We start from the raw sequence: 16,586 nt of genomic DNA, 5'->3' as shown, positions 1-16,586 counted from the left end.
CAACCTTCCAATGTTTTATTAAGATTCACTGCACCAGCGAATGGAAGGATATGAATAAGATTTCACTACTTCATTCAGTGGGCAGTAGGCATGATGTGCTCTTTGTATAGTTAACTGTGGAAAACCCAGCAGGAAATGGAGCTCCCTCCCTGTCAAGGATGCACTTTAATTAACTCTTGTAGGGAGAGAAGATTACATGCAGGCATGATGAGTAGTAGTCTTCTTAGTTTTGCCCAACAAAGTATCTATGCACAATAGATTAATGACATCCAGAGACCTGGAACTCACATTCACCTGGATACAGTCCTGAAGTCTAGCAAGGAAATAAATGCTGATAAGAATATGGAGAATGAAACAAAGGGAAATGGAAAACAACAAAAACTAAGTATTGATATATTTTAATGAAAATTCAAGACCCAAAGGAAATAACCAAGATAACTGAAAGGAGTAGATCTTGGCACAATTGGAAAAAACACGATGGAATAACGGCACATTGAATCCTATGAGCTAGGAGAGAGGCGCAAGGAGTAAAAGAACGAATGTGAAGCATTTGTCACTATCTATATCATTAATAGTATATAACACTTTTTCTCATAACGTTTTTTATAGGAATTCATTAACTTACTGGGTTTCAACAATAACATATCATATACCAAACACATGATATGCTGGGCAATATGTTAAGTACTTTGTTTTTTTGTTTTTGTTTTTTTTTTTTAATTTTTTTTATTTATTTATGATAGTCACAGAGAGAGAGAGAGAGGCAGAGACACAGGCAGAGGGAGAAGCAGGCTCCATGCACCGGTAGCCTGATGTGGGATTCGATCCCGGGTCTCCAGGATCACGCCCTGGGCCAAAGGCAGGCGCCAAACCGCTGCGCCACCCAGGGATCCCTGTTAAGTACTTTGTATCTGTCTCTTTAGCTTCACTGATTCGATGAGGTAGGTGTGAATATGACATTTTTTTTTACAGAGGTACAAACTGAGACTCAAAATGGAAGTGACTTGCCCAACACCTCATGATTAGTAAGTGAAGAAACAGGAATGAACTCAGCCCTGCTTGACTTAAAGGTTCATATCTTAATCAGTGCAATGCCAAGCTTGCTGGACCTTCCACAACACAGGGGCCAGGTCTGTATTACACATGCTTGAACCCGTGGTTCTAAGCCTTCCAATCCACATCCCAACCTTAGCCCCCATCTTATAGCAAATGGTTTGTAATATTCTCTTTACTATGCCAAAAGAAGTTTATATATAGTTTACTGTAATATATACTGTTAACTATATATATATATATGTATATATATATATAGTTTACTATAAATCAAACATATATATATAGTCAATGTAATGTACTGGTTCTTACATAAAGAGTAAGCTACAGAAAGATTGTTAATAATAAATAATAGGCATTTAAATAGATACACGCTCAGGAATGACAATGCTAAAAACTTCATTAAGAAATTTGATGCTTGGGGATCCCTGGGTGGCTCAGCCGTTTAGCACCTGCTTTCTGCCCAGGACATGATCCTGGAGTTCCAGGATTGAGTCCCACATCGGGCTCCCTGGGTGGAGCCTGCTTCTCCCTCTGCCTGTGTCTCTGCCTCTCTCTCTCTGTGTTTCTCTCATGAAAAAATAAATAAAACCCTAAAAAATTTTTTTTTGATGCTTGCATCTAAATATAGAGTCACCATAATGGAAGAGTTATACATGCAGAGAGCTTTCTTTGGTCACTAAAATACATAAGAGGTATTGCCATTGGTAATGCAGTTTTCTGAAATAATAAGCAACTCTTGTTAAATTTCTATGCAAAATATGGTGATTATATTAGCATAAAACAGAGTAGAATTCAGGACAAGGAATATTATCGGAGATAGAGACATTGCATATTGATAAGAGGGGCAATTCTTTAAAACCTTAATAGATATGCATTTAACAACAAAACTTCAAAATTCATGAAGCAAAAACTGAGAGAACTAAAGAAAGAAAGTCCACAATTGTAGAGACTTTGACATTCATCTCTTAATAATTAGTAGAACTAAGTAGACAAAAAACTAGTAAGGATATAGAAGATCTGAACAAAACTATCAGGAAACTTGATCCAATTGATACTTACAAACCACTATATCCAACAATTATATACACATTCTTTTGAAGAGTATGTGGAACATTTATCAAATATACTAAGCTATTAAGGAACAAAAATCAGTGTATTTCAAAAGGTCAAAATCTTATAGGGCTTGTTTTGAATGGAACTAAATTAGGAATTAGCAACAGAGAGATATCTAGAAAATCCCCATATATTTGGAAATAATACATTCCTAAGTAACACATGGGTCAAAGGGGGGAAAATATCTTTTAACTAAATGATAATAAAAACCTAATCTGTCAAAATTTGATATTAAACAAAATTGGTGAGATTCAGATAATGCAGTATTTACAGGAAAATTTATAGCTTTAAATGACTACACTAGTAAAGAAAAAAAAGGCTTAAAATCAGCGATCTATGGGGCAGTTGGGTGGCTCAGGGTTGAGTGTCTGCCTTTGGCTTAGGTCATGATCCCAGGGTCCTAGGATCACATCTCTCATCGAGGTCCCCACAGGAAACCTGCTTCTCCCTCTACCAATGTTTCTGCCTCTCCCTCTGTGTCTCTCATGAATAAATATATACAAATCTTTGAAAGAAAATCAGTGATCTAAGTTGCCATCTCAAGAAGTTAGCAAAAAAGAAGCAAATTAAAACCAAATAAGTAGGGATCCCTGGGTGGCTCAGCGGTTTAGTGCCTGCCTTCAGCCCAGGGCGTGATCCTGGAGTCCTGGGATCGAGTCCCACATCAGGCTCCCTGTAGAGAGCCGGCTTCTCCCTCTGCCTGTGTCTCTGCTTCTGTGTGTGTGTGTGTGTGTGTGTGTGTGTGTCTCTCATGAATAAATAAAGTCTTTCTTAAAAATAAATAAATAAATAAATAAATAAATCAAACAAACCAAATAAGTAGAAGGAAAGTCATAATAAAAATATGAGGAAAAATCATTTCAATAAAAAACATTGAAGAATATTAAGAAGTTGAATATTTGAAAAGATTAGGAAAATTTGTAAACCCCTAGCAAGAATATTTTTTTAAAAAGTGAGATAAAACATAATGACTGCTCTCCAGTATAAAAGATATTACTATAGATTCTAGATATAGCAAATGACAATATTTATGAACAATCTTAGACCAATAAATTTTAAAATCTAGACAAAATGGATGAATTTTTTCTAAAACTCAACTCATTAATGCTGATTCAACAAGCAATGGAAAATCAGAATAGTTATATTCTATTTTTAAAAATTAAAATCACAACCAAAACCTTTTCCATAAAGAAAACTACAGGTCTGAATGGTTTCATTAGAGATTCCTATCATATATGTAAAGAAGAAATAATGTCACTCACAAATTTTCAAAAAAACAGAGGAGGGAATACTTTCCAATTCATTTTAGAAGGTCAACAACCACTACCAAAAGCTGACAAAGACATTACACAAAAATTCTCAGCAAAATTGAATCCAACAAGATATTATAAGGATGATCTGTTATGACAAAGGGCTTTTATCCTGGGAATGCAAGCATACTTTGACATTCTAAAGTCAATCAATACAATTCACTACCTTAACAGAATAGAGGGGGAAAAAAACATCTCAATAAACACAGAAAAGGCATTTGACATAATTCAGGTAAAAGCACTCAGCAAACAAGGAAAGATGGGATTTAATTGGGCTCACAAGGGGGAAACTATTAGAGAAAAAAATAAATAAAATGTAGTCGAGGCACTGCTTTGCCTATCATCTCACAAAAGAAATTGCATTGGAAAAATTGCTTTGCAATTTGGGTTTGCAAATGGTCACAAAGGTGGTAAGGATGATGATGGTGATGGTGATGATGACAATGATGGTGATTGTATTCTATTTGGAAAACTTTGTTCTCAAGATTCAAAGGCCTTGTCTACTGTCCTTGGCTCAAAAAACACAGTAGAGAAGATGTCTGCATATTCAGAAAATCCAGGTGAGCAAAGGTATAACATACTTTTCTTTCTAAAACTAAACTGAACTTACTTCTGGAAGCCTCATATCTGCTCAGTGGTAGATAATATAACCTGATTAATTCAAGGGAAACTCATTTACCCCAACAATTAACAAATATTTACTGAGTACTTATATGTGCCAGACACTTGGGATTCATAAGTGAAAAAAAAAAAAAAACCCAAGAAACAGCAACAACAAAAAGAATAGAAAAAGATCTTGCCTGCAAGGAGTTTCTATTCTTCTATCAAGAAGATAGGCAATTTAATTAATTAATTAATTATAAATAAACAAGTTGTATAAGAGGTTAAAAGGACCTAAGTAGGGGGGAAAGTCAAAATAGTACAAGGTAAGTGGAATCAAGAGTCTAGGGCTGATGGAAGTGTGAGAGGGTGCTAGGGGTAAGGATAATTAATAGCATTAAATAAGGTGAGCAGGATAGGCCTCTTTGAGATGATGACATTTGAGCAAATACTTAAAGGAGGTGAGGGAGTTCGCCCAGTGACCATGTGGAAGGACAGTATTCTGGGTAGAGGAAACTCCTAGAGCTATTAGCAGCAACATGCTGAATTTTTTTTTCAGGAGAGCAGAAGGCCATTGTGGCAGAGGTGAATGAGGAAGGAGGACAGAAGAAGAAGGTGAAGTTAAATAAGTAATAGGGACTGGATCCTGTAAAGTCTTGAAGATAAGAACTTTGGGTTTTACCCATTGCTGAATTTTGGGCAGAGAAGGGACAAGGTCTGACTTACATTTCAACGTTCCCTCTGGCTTCTGTGTTGAGGATGGGCTGCAGAGGAATGTTCTGGTGATCTATTGCTGGCTAACAATTCACCCCCAAAAAAGAGTCTTACGACACAACCACTATTTTATCTCTTGATTTTTGTGAGTTAAAAATCCAGGCAAGACTCATCTGGGTAATTCTGTTCCATGTGGCATCAACTAAGGTCATCTAGTGATATTTTGCTGTTGGAAAGGCTACTCTGGAGAGTCCAAGATGGCTTCACTCAAGTGTCTAGTGTTTTGGAAGGTTGGGCTGAGACTGCCCACTGGAGTACCAACACATAGACTCCTCACCGTGGAGGACTGGATTTTTGCATAGAGCTGTCGGGCTCCCCGGCTGTTCCAAGAATCAGAAAGTGGAAGCTGCCCATTTCTTAAGAGTTGGGCCTGAAAACTCACATAGCATCACTTCTGTGATATTGTAGAGCTTGAGGAAGTTACAGAATCAGCCAAAAATCAAGGAAAGGGACCATCGATTACATATCACATCTATGAAAGAAGTATCAAAGAATGTGTGGCAATCTCTACAGTCTATTCTCTGACCACAAATTACTTAATATTCCTCCACTTGTAAAATATAATCCTTCCTTCCTCAAACCCTTAAATGTACCTTCCCTTATAACACCAGCTTCAGGCTCAGGTCCAGGATCTCATTGTCCAGATCACAACCTTGCCCCTATCTTCTGCTTCCCCCAACCTATGAGAATTTTATCGAATCAGGATGGGGAATCTGCTTTGATATCATCATCATCATCTTTTTTTCAAATCAACTTTACAAGGCAAACACTTCCTATTCCATTGCCCCTGGGATGCATCTTTGCTTTCTTTTCTCTCACAAGTCCAACCCCATCAAGAAAGTCTTGGCTTTAAGATGATAGTCTCTGCTGAATTTTTTCAAAAAATTTTTGAAGCTTATACACCATGAACAAGCTTTGTGTTTAATCACCATGAGAAAATTAATGTCACAGAGCAAAAGGGACTGGCCTGGGAGAAAACTGGGGGCAGACAGGCAACCTAGGAGGCCATTGCAATCCTCTGAACTTAAGACGACATGGACCACAATCTTGCTTTGGACTGGGTTGGTGATTTGTTCTCTTGTCCAGTGATAATGTTGAAAATGATTTCTTCCTTAGGTTATACTGACTCTATCCAAAACATATTTTATTATTCTATGTTTTGCCATGTCAGAAAGCTCTTAAAAAGGTGTCTAACACCACGTAATCATTATCATTATTAGTAGTAATTTATTTCTTAGAACCTAGGAATTTTCAGTTCTTCCAGTAAATGTAGTCTATCATTGTGTAGAGTTACCAGTAGGTGGGGATGTTGAACAATGTTTTTCTGGATTGTCACAAGACTTGTTCCCAATTAAAAAAAGGGGAGGGGGGGGCGGCTGTGAATAAACAGTTGCCCTATTATATTGCATAATCTCTTAATGAAAAAAAAATTTTAATTATAAAAAACTTTTTAAAGGTTTCTAAATAACCAAAAATGATCGTATTCAGCCTAGAATGTGAACTCTGAAGCTCCTGTGGAAAGAGTCTCTCACTGCAACAGGTCAACATTTCAGCCTCTTGCCTCTTGATTGCTTAGTGGACTCTAAATCAGTATCTCATCTCAGTTTTGGGCTAAGGACTTCAAGAGTGGATTATAAAATATAAATAATGAGTAAGTGCCTGTATCTGACTCACTTACTGAAAATACTAAAGTAGAGCCTGACTTTACTTACTTTCTTATTATTAACAGCTATTAAGCAACTCCTGGTGCCAGGTGCTAAATTAGGTGCTTTCCATACTCGGTAACCTTGTAGCTGCAGGGCAGCCCCAGGAGGGAGTCTTATTCATTTTATTTTACGTATAAGGGAGCGGAGAAATTAAGTTACTTGGCTAGGCTCATTCAACTACTAGGTGGCAGAGACAGAAGTTTAACTCTCCCTTGGTTGACGCATGTTTTTCATCTGCCTAATAAGACATCAAAATACATTTACTGATTTTTAAAAGAGAAATTAAATTGAGCACATGTGTTGTAGGTCATACTTCTGTTTAAGTATCTAATTGATGGACTGTTTCATCCTTGGAGACAATTCTGACTCAAGAGCCTAAATATTAAGTCAAACTGGCAAATATTATCTCTCCAGCACAGAAACAACAACACTGAACAGCAAATGCGGCTTCAGTCTCAGGGTGGGGGTTTCTGGGCATCTATGGAAGCTGCCAATTAAGCAACAGAAGAGTAATGTTTTCCTGATTTCCCTGAAGAGTTCTTTCCTTGAACTTGTCATCCTGACCTAAATGAGATACCATTTTTTCCTGAAACTTTAGGGAATAACAATGGAGAAGGATTTGAGAAGACAAGAGACTGAATGTTAGAAAATATTTTATATTCATATGTTTAGCATAATTTATAAAGAACCCCTTAAGTCAATAAGAAAATGGACAAACCTCATTTTCAAATGGACAAAACAGAATATGCACTATGTGGAAGCTGTCTCCATGTGGCCCCCTCTCCCTAGGGTGAGTAAAGGCGAGAAGTGAGAACCATGAGAGCCTGGGGGAGGGGGAGGAGGGGGAAGGGGGAAGGGGAAGGAACAGTTCAACCCAGTGTATCCCATTTGATTTAGATAAAAAATCCTTTTATCAAAGGACAACTAATAATATCTTAAGGAAGTTTGGGAAGCAATGATCTAGAGATTTTATTCTTTGTCTCTTTCTCTAGTACCTCACATAAAATTCTCTAGCAGATTTTCCTAGCACCCATACTTTGAAGTCATCAGACACTTCTCTTTTGCTAGGATCCTATCATTCCCTGAAATTCTAACTCATCAGTATTTTGTGGGTTTTTTTGGTATCTCCTAAAATATTTTTTCTGAAGTGGAGTTAAATTTTTTATTTACTTTATCATCATAAGAAAATGCTTTCATCATTTCTTGTTTACTATAGTAAATTAGAGTGGTTTTAAACTAACCCAGAAAGTGAAATGTGAAAATATACTAAGAAATAGTAACAGAGTTCAAAACTTGAAAAATATCAACGTTTATTCTTTTCCTGTTTTTCTTTACTGTCTTTGAAGCCAGTTGAGGAAACTCTTTGATCTTTTCATTTTCCAAGATGGACATATTCTGTTGTTGTTAGGTAAACAAAAAGACAGTGCTGTGAAGACCAAATTAAATGTTTCAGCCACATCTCATTAAAATTTATATTTACCACATCCTTAGTAAGAGAAAAGATGGTTTGCATTTTACCTTTTATCCCATTTTATCTGAATATTTTGGGATAAATATAATGATACAATAGTATTAAGAAATATTGTGTATTTTTCTTGAATTTTTATCTACCTTGTTACAGTCTCTATACCCAACTAACACAACCTTCTGAATCTGTCCAGCATCCTTAGTGTATCTGTGAATGAAAACTGAGAAAATAAAAAAATATGAATTTTAGAGCTGGCAATTTTTCTAAGTAATGACATCAGCAAATTCTCCTGGCTCTACTTTTTAAATATATTCAGATTTTGACTACTTCTCACTTTCCTTGCTGTTACTAGATTCGTCAGAACCAGCATCATCTTATCTAAATTATTGCAACAGCTACTGACTCACATCTAATCTATTCTCAACAGAGATAAAATGATTCTTTAAACATGTAAATCGACTATATCACTCTACTACTCAAAATCTTCCAATAAGTTCCCATTTCAGAGTAAAAAGTCAAATCCTTATGATAATTTGCAAGGCCCTCATGACACAGTCCCCTGTCATTTCTCTAGTTCATTTCTTACCTTCCCCCTTGTTCTCTTTCCTGCAGATACACTGGCCTCCTTGCTATTCTCCCTTTCCAGGCCTTTCCACTCGCCTCTACCTGGGTAACTCTTTCCTCTCACATCCACAGGGTTCCCTCCCTCACCTTAAATCTTTCCCCAAATGTCATCTTCTTAGCAAGGCCTTCACTGATGAACTTACCTGACTAAAATCCCAACCCTACTCTGGAACTTCCTATGTCCTTTCCTGATTTACTATTCTTCATAACCTTCCTAATACCTTCTAATATATGATAAAACATACATTTTGTATAATTGTTTGCCTCCTCCGTTAGAATGTAAACTTCATGAGGGATGTTTCCTGTTTTGTTCACTTGTGTTTTCCCACCACCCAACCCAGAACAGTTCCAGAGATATTTAGGCACAGTTTAATATACCTCTTTCCCAAAAAAGGAAAGTATCTACAGGCAAATTAAAAGTAACTTTGATCAATTGCCAGCTAACTGTCTGAGGCTAATTTAGACAAAGCATGCCTCAGAATAGAATTGCAAGTTTAAACAATCCAAGTTCTTTCTACATTTCCCTAAAGCACTGAATTGCTACATAGTCGGTTTACCTTTAGTAGTCTCTCAGAAAATTTGATAATAGTCTATCAGCACATGATTCAAAGGGGCACATGAACCCCAATGTTTGTAGAAGCCCTATCAATAGCCAAATTATGGAATGAGTCCAAATGCCCATCGACTGATGAATGGATAAAGAAGATGTGGTATATATGTACAATGGAATATTATTCAACCATCAGAAAGAATGAAATCTTGCCATTTGCAACAACATGGATGGAACTAGAGGATACTATGCTAAGTGAAATAAGTCAGAGAAAGACATATATCATATGGTTTCACTCCTATGTGGAATTTGAGGAACAAAACAGATAAATATGGGGGAAGGGAAGGAAAAAGAAAAGAAGAGCAGAGAGGGAGGCAAACTATAAGAGACTCTATAGTTAAGAGAACAAACTGAGGGTTGCTAGAGGGGAGAGGGTTGGGTGGGTGGGCTAAATGGATGATGGGCATGAAGCAGGGCACATGTTGTGATGAGCACTGGGTGTTGCATGTAAGTGATGAATCACTAAATCCTACTCCTGAAACCAATATTACACTACATGTTAACTAACTTGAATTTAAATAAAATTTTTTAAAAATAGTCTATCAGCACAAATATATATATGACTCAATCTCATTTCTTATTTCCAGCTCTCATTTTCTATTCTACAGATTTAAAGAATTACATACATTTATTTCTATAGTATTTGAGGACAAATTTGAAGAGCTAAATTGAAATAACTGGTCAATTGAATCTAGCCATTCTATAAAGCAGACATAAGTAGAATTATCTTTCTAAATTAGTTATCTGTTACCCTGGCTTTTTCAATCATAGTAGAGAGGTTTCTACCTATTTGTTCCCAAGAGCTCTATTATCCCTTTGTACAAGAAGCTTTGGGAAAAAAAAAATCTCTCAATGATTGCTTGCCAACTGCAGCTGTTAGATCTGCAATAATTCACCAACCTAGTCTAACCAAAGTTGTCTGCCTTTGTTTGAGGGATTAAACCTGTTGATTATCTGGAATCCCAAGGAAGAAGACCTGAGCTTGTCTCTTACACAAGGTCCTATTTCCCTCCCCAAATCACCAACCTCTTATTTTTGCTTAGATCGATGTGAAACCTATAGAGTCAAATATTTTTGTTGCTGAGCAATCTGCAGTCCTTTCACTGGCAACCTGTTCATATGCCAGTTTCTGATTTTGTCGTCTATTACCTATCATGTGCTTTGGCCTGTTCCTTGCTACTGAATTGAAACTAAGAGCTGCATACATAGCACACATAAAAAGTTGTTTATCCTTAAAACACAAACATGTGACACTCACAACATGAACTGTGAACCTAATGGAGTGGTTTGAAAACAAATAACAAGTTGGTAGTGAACAGTCTGTTGGGCCTCCACCCAGCCAGGTGCTTACTATGCTGCCTCCTTAGGAATGGAGAGCAGAGAATGAATAAATAGGGAAGCGGGTGTCAGTGATTCCCCAAACAAGTCATCATCCTGACCTTACAAACTGGAGAAAACCAATATGAACTTGGAGCTCCTGTTTTCCACTGCTGAATGTTCTCCATTGATATTCAGGTTTGACCTCCTCTGAGTAGGGCAGGTCCCCAAAGCAACACCCAGCTAAGAAGGGTAGTCTAAGCTATAATCACACATTTCTCTGCTGTTCCAACATACTCATTTATCTGTTCCACAATTAGTTAGTGCGTGTCTACCTGGTGGCTAAGCACTGTATAAGATACTGGGTATAATTAAGTAAAAATACAGACATAAAAAAAAAACATTAAAAAAATACGGACATAATCTCTGTCCTTATAGAGCTTTAAAATATAGTGGAAGTGATGCATTATAAACAAATAACCAACAGCAACAGATATTAATAAATGCTGTGAAGAAAATTAATACATTCTCTAAGAAAGTGATATATAAGCTAAAATCAAATAGAAGATGGTTGAAAATCCTCTAGTATCAACATCTGCAAGGTAAAAGAATCTCTTTACACTTTTTCAACTTTGAGCCAAACACAGCAAACTGGGTCAAAAGGAACAGGCTCCTTGCCAATGTAAGCATCTATGGTGTGCAGAATGTTTATTTGGGAATGTGGGGATATAGAGGCACAGTTTGTAAATTCCTGGAAAAAATATTTTTATAGATTAAGTATTATTTATTTCCCACGGAGAAAAGAGAGCAAAGTGGTTGACTTTCACTATGTCCAAATACATCAAAAAACTGATTGAAAAGTAAGACATTCACTCAATCAATGAATTGTATCAACAGCATTAAAGTAATGACATAGCAGATTTGTTCTTGAATTGAATTCGTAATTTATTCGATATTAAAAATGTCTTTCACGTACATGCAAATTGTTATGCAAAAGACTAAAAGCTTTTAGGTTTTTTAATAACACCGTCAAAAATAAAATCTTGTTTGCAATATGAGGGATTCAATTAATACATAAAAGAAGATTGAGGCAATTGATTGGATACTGAAGCAGATCTGTCGGGATCTTGATTTCCTTGCCTATTTTGTAATTAGTGATGAGGTGGGCAAAAGCAGTACTTTTGTAAGTGGAACAGTAATATCAGAAGGGAAAAGAGAATGAAATGCTGCATTGCCATTCCATGGGAGGCTATAAAATGTAGATCTAGATGATAACCTAAAATACCCAAGTTCTTCCCTTCAGAGAGAGGGGAAAACACACACACACACACACACACACACACACACACACTTTCAATTTACAAGACATTTTAATAACAGTATCTTTTTTTATATGATTTGCAGAAAAAATGAAATGAAAATATCTCTGAAAAATGAACACCTGTCCTGTTCTGTAAAAACTACTAGAACACTGCAGGTTGCTTCTCCTGCTTAGCCTCACTGGGAAATAACTATCCTTCCCTTCATTTTGTGGTAAGTAGGGGAAGCAGGTCTGGGTTCCTGAGGGTAGTGACGTAGCTGCGTTTTCCTCTGCGATGGATGAGAAGTGACTTGTGGGTGATAGTGCTTAGCTTACATGATCTTTTGCCAGGTGGTATTAAGCAGTGACATGTATCTAGCAAATGATGTTGGTGGAAGACTAGTGAGATAGTTCAAGTTACGAATGGGAGCAACAAAGGCAGGATCGTTATCTCAGAAAACATTCCTGTGTTTCCTGGGAAGCAAAGCTTACATCGAATAGACAGTGTTTTTAACTTTTCTGGGGGTAACAGGCCCATTTGGCAATCTGATAAAAGCACCGAATGCTCTCCCCAGAATAATCCACATATGCACATTTACTCAAAATTTTTATACAATTTGAAGGGATTCACAGACTTTCAGGAACTCCATCCATGGACCTCCATGGGTGCCCTAAGTAGGATAATATCCTTTATGTTGTATATTAAAGGAAATTAATTACATAATGTTAAAACTATATATGAATGAAAAAAAATGCTAGGAGAGAAATTTTAACTACAGATAGCAATACAGCAGAGAAGATGATGTACAATGGAACAGAAGTGTTGCAATGATAAATGACAATTCATTATGGGATAGCATGGTGAGGAAATACTCAGGCAAGGTGCGTAAATACAGGGGAATGGGGTACCTGATAGTGGAAAGATTGTAACAGGACCAAAATTTGACTATTCTTTTATAACCTTGCTAAGAACCATCTCTAATCTTATTGATATATTTGAAATCCAACTAAAGGAAATAAATTGCTTAGCTATGCAGTCTATTAGGTTCTTTGCAGATTTAGGCCTTTGCCATGTAATTTTACCCTTTGCTGAAGTTTTACTGAACTTTGTGATTTACAGAACAATGGTATTCCTCTAGCATTCCTTGCAGCTTATGCAACATGAATTGACATTTTGATTTTTGCAAGTGAATGATAATAGACTATAAAAAATGCTGACCATATCTAGTATAGACTCGAGCTCAAATTAGCTTACTGGGGCTCATCTGCCATGAGCTTATTGATGACTTGTTAAAAATATCAACTGAACAATACACTGGTAATGTTGATAAATACATCATAAAACTGTATTTTTTCAGAAAGACGATAAATTATGGGATGTACAAAGACCCATCAAACCCTGTCTCAGCCCTACAAAGAGTGTCCATCTAGTTGAAGTGGTAATAGTTAAGGACACACAAAAAAATCAAGAAACAGTAAGAAGAGGAAGTAAATGTGAAAGACATTAGCACAATAGATGCCAGTTCAAAGTGCCTGAAGCATTGAGTTCCCAGCTCAGTGCTTAGAGTTGTGTTCCTAAGGCTACACTCTCCTGTTACAACTACCTGATAAGGGATTCTTGTGGAAGAGAAGCATACATGAACATAAAAAAAGCACTCGAATTTCATGTCAGTCAAGTAAAATGTAGTTTTGGTATTGTGCTTTGAATATTTGCTTAATATATAAGTTTTAGCTAAATATATATTTTTTTGTGTGCAGCCTTGGGGGGAAAAAAACCCTAACGCGATGGACAATGTGGACTGATGCATGAGAACTAATTCTTAAACTCTGTATGTCTTCCCCCAGGCTGTGGATACTGGCATCTACCTTCATAACACTGGTGTTAGCTTCTTTCATGTCAGGGTTAGCACTCTGAACTGTCAGGCTGGCTCTATATGCAGGCGGAGCGTCATAGCCTGGCTAGTGGCCCAGAAATTCCCCCATTAACCTCTGCCATGCTGTCCCTCCCTGCAGTTCCTCTTGCAAATAATTGAAATCCATTGTTTAAATTGATTCCTTTAATTTTGAAGACAGTACTTCTGTTTCTAATAATCTCATTGCAGATGCAAATAGCACTGTGGTGTCCTTACTAGTATGACATCTAAAGAAGCATGAAAGAGGGCTGTGGAGTTGGGGAGGGTGGATGGAAAACTATGGTAGCAAGAGAGAAAACTAACATGTTGATTAACTAACATGCTAAAACTAATACACTGATTAAAAGGGTCTTAGAGTGCTGATGCCATACTGTGAGCCTCAGGTCCCAGAGAGCCATTTCCAGCCTGACCCAGTCTTCACCGCAGCCTTTTATCATTGCGGGGAGGAGGGGGTCATTCCATCATCAGTGCGACAAACACGGTGATAGAAGAGATCATCCCTACTCATTGAGTACATGTCCCTGCTGTACTTGTCCAAGCAGGGCAATGGTGTCTCTATGAGAATTACGTGAGTGGTATAACTATCACTTCCATTCTACTTCCTTTAAATAATATTAACCAGATAGCTCTTCCCATAAAGAGAGTTACAAAGAAATACAGAACCTTGAGATCAAAAGGAGGAAAGAACTACAGCCATCAGTAATTCATCTCTCAAAATTTCTTCAAGAGTGTTTATCTCAGAAACTGTTGTTTAAAAAAGATATTTTGGGGACGACTGGGTGGCTCAGCAGTTGAGCGTCTGCCTTTGGTTTAGGTTGTGATCCCGGGTCTGGGGATCAAGTCCCTCATTGGGGTCCCCACAGGGAGCCTGCTTCTCCCTCTGTCCATGTCTCTGCCTCTCCCTCTGTGTCTCTCATGAATAAATAAATAAAATCTTTAAAAAAAATTTAAAAAAGATCTTTTGGAATAGTAATAGTTATTGCTGTCATGACATGTCAAACACATGCAAGTGTTTTTAAGTTGCAGAAAATATGTGGTTACTGTAGATTCAAAATTATGGCTAAAAGTACAGTTCCTGGTCCCAAACAAAACCTTGATAATGACAGAAGCTACAATAGTGAAGAGAATATGTCCAGTGGAATTCTGAAATAATTAATATACTCTGTATCTTCCATCAAGCCTAACTCAATAATGACTCACCTCCTAGGGAGACAATAACCAACTAGTGGTACTAGTATAAACATCATCGTTTCCACCAGGCATGCATTTATGGTGTTTGAGGAAGAGCTCTGAGCAATGCCAACTGTAGAAAGCACTCCAAATTTAAGAAGTAAGAAACTTTCAGATTGGTTTTGGAAAGGTGAAGGTGGAAGCTGCTATGTTCTGAATGTTTTGTCTTCCCAAAACGTATATAATGAAATAGAACCTAAAAGGTTGTGGTATTGGGTGGTGAGGACTTCAGAAAGTGATTACATCCTGAGAGTAGAGCCCTCCTGAATGGGATTAATACCCTTATAAAAGCAGCCTTGAGAAAGCTCACTGGCGTCTCCTACCATATGAGATTTATCACGGGATCTTACCAGATATTGAACCTGCCAGTACCATGATCTTGGACTTCCCAACCTCAAGAACTGTGAAATAAATGTTTGTTGATTATAGGCCACCCAGTTCATGATATTTTTGTTATAGCAGCCCTAAAATACTAAGACAGGAGTTCATTATTGAAAGCCTACTAGAATACAGGAGCTTTATAAATCAATTCAGTTCAAGTCTCAAAATGTACCTATGAGAAAGAAGAGCCTACGTATTTTATAAACGAGAAAATTATTGTTCAGAAAAGCTTAGTAACTGATTTATGGTCAGTTATGATTTATGGTGAACAGAGCCAACCAGTCTGTAAGCTTCTAAAGTTTGAGCTCTTTCTGCCACATAACATTGCATTTTATAGGACAAAACCCTTTTTTCCTACCTTTAGAAGGCTCCTTTATAAAAATAGACTTTCCAACTTAGACTATATGTATTAAAATAAGAAAATGTGATTTATCTTTAACTTTTGTCAGATTAACAAAGTCCCTAAATATTGTTAAAATTGCAACCTAAAACTTGTTAAAATTGGTACAACTTTGTCACTGATTTTTTTCAAATAAATATCAGGTTTGGGTAATAGGGTCACATGAGGGTCATACTTGAGAATCACTCAGAGTTATTTAATATCAATTATATACTTTTGCTGGACAATTATCTGAACTTACCATTTTTTATTATATTTTTGCTAAAATCGTCTTTGAATTTGTAACTGCAGTAGACCTTGGAAGTTATCTGAGCAAAATGCCTACATTCATGAAAACAAATATATCCAATTGCACACATATGAATACATACACAAATGAATAATAAGATTACAATGGGCAAAATGCAATTACTTTACATATGAAGAGACTTCAAATCCATGTATATTAAACTTTCGAACAACTGAAGTTAACTGATTTGGATTCACAGAGGAAATTCTTCCATTGGTAAGAATGTAGGACTTAAGGAACATTGGACGCTGTATGAAGAGCTGTGACTCGTCCACTCTTCGGTTGCCATTACCTCACATGTCAATGGAACCTAAGGCTGATCTGGATGATGAAAATCACTAAAATAGCCACTGTACTCTTTTATCTTCTGAAATTCCTTTAAATGTGTCAGCTTCCCAACAACAAACTGGTTGTATGCAGTTTGGAACTGCCCGCCCATGATATAATCTTTCTTAATCAATGTCTCAAAAAGACTGATTTTAAAAAGTAAAGTTA

Source organism: Canis lupus, chromosome 1 (assembly GCF_048164855.1).
Source record: "Canis lupus baileyi chromosome 1, mCanLup2.hap1, whole genome shotgun sequence".
Classification (NCBI taxonomy): domain Eukaryota; kingdom Metazoa; phylum Chordata; class Mammalia; order Carnivora; family Canidae; genus Canis; species Canis lupus.
This window is presented reverse-complemented; position numbering follows the sequence as displayed.